Source organism: Oncorhynchus mykiss, unplaced genomic scaffold (genome assembly GCF_013265735.2).
Source record: "Oncorhynchus mykiss isolate Arlee unplaced genomic scaffold, USDA_OmykA_1.1 un_scaffold_240, whole genome shotgun sequence".
Lineage (NCBI taxonomy): Eukaryota > Metazoa > Chordata > Actinopteri > Salmoniformes > Salmonidae > Oncorhynchus > Oncorhynchus mykiss.
Window position 1 is genome coordinate 143,482 of NW_023493704.1, and position 6,487 is coordinate 149,968.

Consider the following 6,487-nt stretch of genomic DNA (forward strand, 5'->3'; position numbering starts at 1 on the left):
GAAGCCATCATCTATGTGTCGTCATGGAGACGACACAGTCTATTCTATAATGCAGCAGAGCCATCATCTATGTGTCGTCTCTGTTAGTCTATTCTATAACGCAGCAGAGCCATCATCTATGTGTCGTCTCTATGTTAGACGATGGCTCTGCTGCGTTATAGAATAGACTAACATGGAGACGATGGCTCTGCTGCATTATAGAATAGACTGTGTCGTCTCCATGTTAGTCTATAACGCAGCAGAGCCATCGTCTCCATGTTAGTCTATTCTATAACGCAGCAGAGCCATCATCTGTGTCGTCTCTATGTTACAGTCTATTCTATAACGCAGCAGAGCCATCGTCTATGTTTTGTCTCTGTTAGATGATGGCTCTGCTGCGTTATAGAATAGACTGTGTCGTCTCCATGTTAGTCTATAACGCAGCAGAGCCATCGTCTCCATGTTAGTCTATTCTATAACGCAGCAGAGCCATCATCTGTGTCGTCTCTATGTTACAGTCTATTCTATAACACAGCAGAGCCATCGTCTATGTTACAGTCTATTCTATAACACAGCAGAGCCATCGTCTATGTTACAGTCTATTCTATAACACAGCAGAGCCATCGTCTATGTTACAGTCTATTCTATAACGCAGCAGAGCCTACAGGAGGGTCTCTCTCTAGGAACAGGGTTGGAGTTAAAACCTACAGGAGGGTCTCTCTCCAGGAACAGGGTTGGAGTTAAAACCTACAGGAGGGTCTCTCTCCAGGAACAGGGTTGGAGTTAAAACCTACAGGAGGGTCTCTCTCCAGGAACAGGGTTGGAGTTAAAACCTACAGGAGGGTCTCTCTCCAGGAACAGGGTTGGAGTTAAAACCTACAGGAAGGTCTCTCTCCAGGAACAGGGTTGGAGTTAAAACCTACAGGAGGGTCTCTCTCCAGGAACAGGGTTGGAGTTAAAACCTCCAGGAGGGTCTCTCTCCAGGAACAGGGTTGGAGTTAAAACCTCCAGGAGGGTCTCTCTCCAGGAACAGGGTTGGAGTTAAAACCTCCAGGAGGGTCTCTCTCCAGGAACAGGGTTGGAGTTAAAACCTACAGGAGGGTCTCTCTCCAGGAACAGGGTTGGAGTTAAAACCTCCAGGAGGGTCTCTCTCCAGGAACAGGGTTGGAGTTAAAACCTACAGGAGGGTCTCTCTCCAGGAACAGGGTTGGAGTTAAAACCTACAGGAGGGTCTCTCTCCAGGAACAGGGTTGGAGTTAAAACCTACAGGAGGGTCTCTCTCCAGGAACAGGGTTGGAGTTAAAACCTCCAGGAGGGTCTCTCTCCAGGAACAGGGTTGGAGTTAAAACCTACAGGAGGGTCTCTCTCCAGGAACAGGGTTGGAGTTAAAACCTCCAGGAGGGTCTCTCTCCAGGAACAGGGTTGGAGTTAAAACCTACAGGAGGGTCTCTCTCCAGGAACAGGGTTGGAGTTAAAACCTCCAGGAGGGTCTCTCTCCAGGAACAGGGTTGGAGTTAAAACCTCCAGGAGGGTCTCTCTCCAGGAACAGGGTTGGAGTTAAAACCTCCAGGAGGGTCTCTCTCCAGGAACAGGGTTGGAGTTAAAACCTACAGGAGGGTCTCTCTCCAGGAACAGGGTTGGAGTTAAAACCTCCAGGAGGGTCTCTCTCCAGGAACAGGGTTGGAGTTAAAACCTACAGGAGGGTCTCTCTCCAGGAACAGGGTTGGAGTTAAAACCTCCAGGAGGGTCTCTCTCCAGGAACAGGGTTGGAGTTAAAACCTCCAGGAGGGTCTCTCTCCAGGAACAGGGTTGGAGTTAAAACCTACAGGAGGGTCTCTCTCCAGGAACAGGGTTGGAGTTAAAACCTACAGGAGGGTCTCTCTCCAGGAACAGGGTTGGAGTTAAAACCTACAGGAGGGTCTCTCTCCAGGAACAGGGTTGGAGTTAAAACCTACAGGAGGGTCTCTCTCCAGGAACAGGGTTGGAGTTAAAACCTCCAGGAGGGTCTCTCTCCAGGAACAGGGTTGGAGTTAAAACCTACAGGAGGGTCTCTCTCCAGGAACAGGGTTGGAGTTAAAACCTACAGGAGGGTCTCTCTCCAGGAACAGGGTTGGAGTTAAAACCTCCAGGAGGGTCTCTCTCCAGGAACAGGGTTGGAGTTAAAACCTACAGGAGGGTCTCTCTCCAGGAACAGGGTTGGAGTTAAAACCTACAGGAGGGTCTCTCTCCAGGAACAGGGTTGGAGTTAAAACCTACAGGAGGGTCTCTCTCCAGGAACAGGGTTGGAGTTAAAACCTACAGGAGGGTCTCTCTCCAGGAACAGGGTTGGAGTTAAAACCTACAGGAGGGTCTCTCTCCAGGAACAGGGTTGGAGTTAAAACCTACAGGAGGGTCTCTCTCCAGGAACAGGGTTGGAGTTAAAACCTCCAGGAGGGTCTCTCTCCAGGAACAGGGTTGGAGTTAAAACCTCCAGGAGGGTCTCTCTCCAGGAACAGGGTTGGAGTTAAAACCTCCAGGAGGGTCTCTCTCCAGGAACAGGGTTGGAGTTAAAACCTACAGGAGGGTCTCTCTCCAGGAACAGGGTTGGAGTTAAAACCTCCAGGAGGGTCTCTCTCCAGGAACAGGGTTGGAGTTAAAACCTCCAGGAGGGTCTCTCTCCAGGAACAGGGTTGGAGTTAAAACCTCCAGGAGGGTCTCTCTCCAGGAACAGGGTTGGAGTTAAAACCTCCAGGAGGGTTTCTCTCCAGGAACAGGGTTGGAGTTAAAACCTACAGGAGGGTCTCTCTCCAGGAACAGGGTTGGAGTTAAAACCTACAGGAGGGTCTCTCTCCAGGAACAGGGTTGGAGTTAAAACCTCCAGGAGGGTCTCTCTCCAGGAACAGGGTTGGAGTTAAAACCTCCAGGAGGGTCTCTCTCCAGGAACAGGGTTGGAGTTAAAACCTCCAGGAGGGTCTCTCTCCAGGAACAGGGTTGGAGTTAAAACCTCCAGGAGGGTCTCTCTCCAGGAACAGGGTTGGAGTTAAAACCTCCAGGAGGGTCTCTCTCCAGGAACAGGGTTGGAGTTAAAACCTCCAGGAGGGTCTCTCTCCAGGAACAGGGTTGGAGTTAAAACCTACAGGAGGGTCTCTCTCCAGGAACAGGGTTGGAGTTAAAACCTCCAGGAGGGTCTCTCTCCAGGAACAGGGTTGGAGTTAAAACCTCCAGGAGGGTCTCTCTCCAGGAACAGGGTTGGAGTTAAAACCTCCAGGAGGGTCTCTCTCCAGGAACAGGGTTGGAGTTAAAACCTCCAGGAGGGTCTCTCTCCAGGAACAGGGTTGGAGTATAACAATACATCAATTGTCTTAAAATAATTTATTTACTAACTAAGTAATTCACAGAAATGCGTAACACATACAAAATAGATATGGTTACAAAGGAATGATAGGAGAATGTGCCCTAGTGGGCTAAACCGGCATGGCAGCTTGCTAGACAAAAAGGGAAGTGGGGGTCGACTGAGATGAGACAACACACAGTTGATAATTATAACAATTAACAATGTACCGGTACCCCCTGCATATAGTCTCATTACTAACCGGTACCCTCTGCATATAGTCTCATTACTAACCGGTACACCCTGCATATAGTCTCATTACTAACCGGTACCCCCTGCATATAGTCTCATTACTAACCGGTACCCCCTGCATATAGTCTCATTACTAACCGGTACCCCCTGCATATAGTCTCATTACTAACCGGTACCCCCTGCATATAGTCTCATTACTAACCGGTACCCCCTGCATATAGTCTCATTACTAACCGGTACTCCCTGCATATAGTCTCATTACTAACCGGTACCCCCTGCATATAGTCTCGCTATGATTATTATTACTGCTGCTCTTTAATTATTTGTTAGTTCTTATTCATTTTTTTTACTGTGATTTGATTTCAATCTTTTCTTGCCCATTCACCCTCTGAATGGCATAGAATCATTATTTAACCCGTCTCCTCCCCTTCATCTACACTGATTGAAGTGAATTTAACAGGTGACATCAATAAGGGATCCTGGATTCACCTGGCCAGTCTGTCATGGGAAGAATGAATGTGGTGTTGGAATGTGCTAAACATTGAGATAGTAAATGTATGATAGGAAATGAAAGAGACTGGGTGTTCTGTTAGAATGGTTTTCTGAAGAAAGACAGAAGGCTTTGGAATGTGTTTGATGGAGGAGAGGTCAGTGATGTGTTGATACAGGGGAGACAGATGGACATCTGGGTATTAGGTGAAGGAGGGGTTGAGAGCGATGTGTTGATACAGGGGAGATAAGATGGACATCTGTGGATTAGGTGAAGGAGGGGTTGAGGTCAGGAGGTGAGGAGAGCGATGTGTTGATACAGGGGAGACAGATGGACATCTGTGGATTAGGTGAAGGAGGGGTTGAGGTCAGGACAGAGATGTGTTGATACGGGAGACAGATGGACATCTGGGTATTAGGTTGAGGTCAGGAGGTGAGGACAGCGATGTGTTGATACAGGGGAGACAGATGGACATCTGGGTATTAGGTGAAGGAGGGGTTGAGGTCAGGAGGAGAGGAGAGCGATGTGTTGATACAGGGGAGATAGATGGACATCTGTGGATTAGGTGAAGGAGGGGTTGAGAGCGATGTGTTGATACAGGGGAGACAGATGGACATCTGTGGATTAGGTGAAGGATGGGTTGAGGTCAGGAGGTGAGGACAGAGATGTGTTGTCCATCTGTCTCCCCCATGTATCACCACATCTCTGTCCTCACCTCCTGACCTCAATCCATCCTTCACCTAATCCACAGATGTCCATCTGTCTCCCCATGTATCATCTGTGGATTAGGTGAAGGAGGGGTTGAGGTCAGGAGGTGAGGAGAGCGATGTGTTGATACAGGGGAGACAGATGGACATCTGGGTATTAGGTGAAGGAGGGTTGAGGTCAGCGATTTGTTGATACATGGGGAGACAGATGGATATCTGTGGATTAGGTGAAGGAGGGGTTGAGGTCAGGAGGTGAGGAGAGCGATGTGTTGATACATTGGAGACAGATGGACATCTGGGTATTAGGTGAAGGAGGGGTTGAGGTCAGGAGGAGAGGAGAGCGATGTGTTGATACAGGGGAGATAGATGGACATCTGTGGATTAGGTGAAGGAGGGGTTGAGAGCGATGTGTTGATACAGGGGAGACAGATGGACATCTGTGGATTAGGTGAAGGATGGGTTGAGGTCAGGAGGTGAGGACAGAGATGTGTTGTCCATCTGTCTCCCCCATGTATCACCACATCTCTGTCCTCACCTCCTGACCTCAACCCATCCTTCACCTAATCCACAGATGTCCATCTGTCTCCCCATGTATCATCTGTGGATTAGGTGAAGGAGGGGTTGAGGTCAGGAGGTGAGGAGAGCGATGTGTTGATACAGGGGAGACAGATGGACATCTGGGTATTAGGTGAAGGAGGGTTGAGGTCAGCGATTTGTTGATACATGGGGAGACAGATGGATATCTGTGGATTAGGTGAAGGAGGGGTTGAGGTCAGGAGGTGAGGAGAGCGATGTGTTGATACATTGGAGACAGATGGACATCTGTGGATTAGGTGAAGGAGGGGTTGAGGTCAGGAGGTGAGGACAGAGATGTGTTGATACAGGGGAGACAGATGGACATCTGTGGATTAGGTGAAGGAGGGGTTGAGGTCAGGAGGTGAGGAGAACGATGTGTTGATACATGGGGAGACAGACGGACATCTGTGGATTAGGTGAAGGAGGGGTTGAGGTCAGGACAGATTCTCTGAAGAGAGTAATTTAATGTTTGGTATCCTGTTACCCTCTTTATTAGCTTCCTGTGGAGCCATGAAACGTAGGGATTGGAGAGAAAGGGGAGTGTCTTAAGTAGGATGTATATAAACTGTGATGTCTGAAATCTGTAGCTGTCTGATTTTCTGCTGTACAGAACCTTTGGGAAATGATTAAACTTGGTTAAAGCTTCTCTAGAGTCTGAGTTATTTACTCTGAAAAATAAGAACCTAACAGTGGTATGATATAAGTCTATAATGTCCTGTCCCACTAATGGACTCTCAACAACATAGTCATGTCCTGTCCCACTAATGGAGTCTCAACAACATAGTCATGTCCTGTCCCACTAATGGACTCTCAACAACATAGGTCAGACATGTCCTGTCCCACTAATGGTCTCAACAACATAGGTCAGTCATGTCCTGTCCCACTAATGGTCTCAACAACATAGTCATGTCCTGTCCCACTAATGGACTCTCAACAACATAGGTCAGACATGTCCTGTCCCACTAATGGTCTCAACAACATAGGTCAGTCATGTCCTGTCCCACTAATGGTCTCAACAACATAGGTCAGTCATGTCCTGTCCCACTAATGGTCTCAACAACATAGGTCAGTCATGTCCTGTCCCACTAATGGTCTCAACAACATAAGTCAGTCATGTCCTGTCCCACTAATGGTCTCAACAACATAAGTCAGTCATGTCCTGTCCCACTAATG

At 48.3% G+C, this 6,487-nt stretch overlaps 1 long non-coding RNA gene across 2 annotated transcripts; it reads left to right on the top strand.

The window, feature by feature from the left end:
- The first annotated feature begins 4,316 nt into the window (after window positions 1-4,316).
- LOC118948707 lies at window positions 4,317-6,087 on the top strand. Of its 2 annotated transcripts, none has more exons than XR_005042191.1 (3): window positions 4,317-4,380; window positions 4,821-4,965; window positions 5,348-6,087. It is a non-coding gene; the product is annotated as an uncharacterized LOC118948707 (long non-coding RNA). The 2 variants fall into 2 exon arrangements; XR_005042192.1 differs by lacking the exon at window positions 4,317-4,380 and adding an exon at window positions 4,576-4,596.
- Window positions 6,088-6,487: the final 400 nt, after the last annotated feature.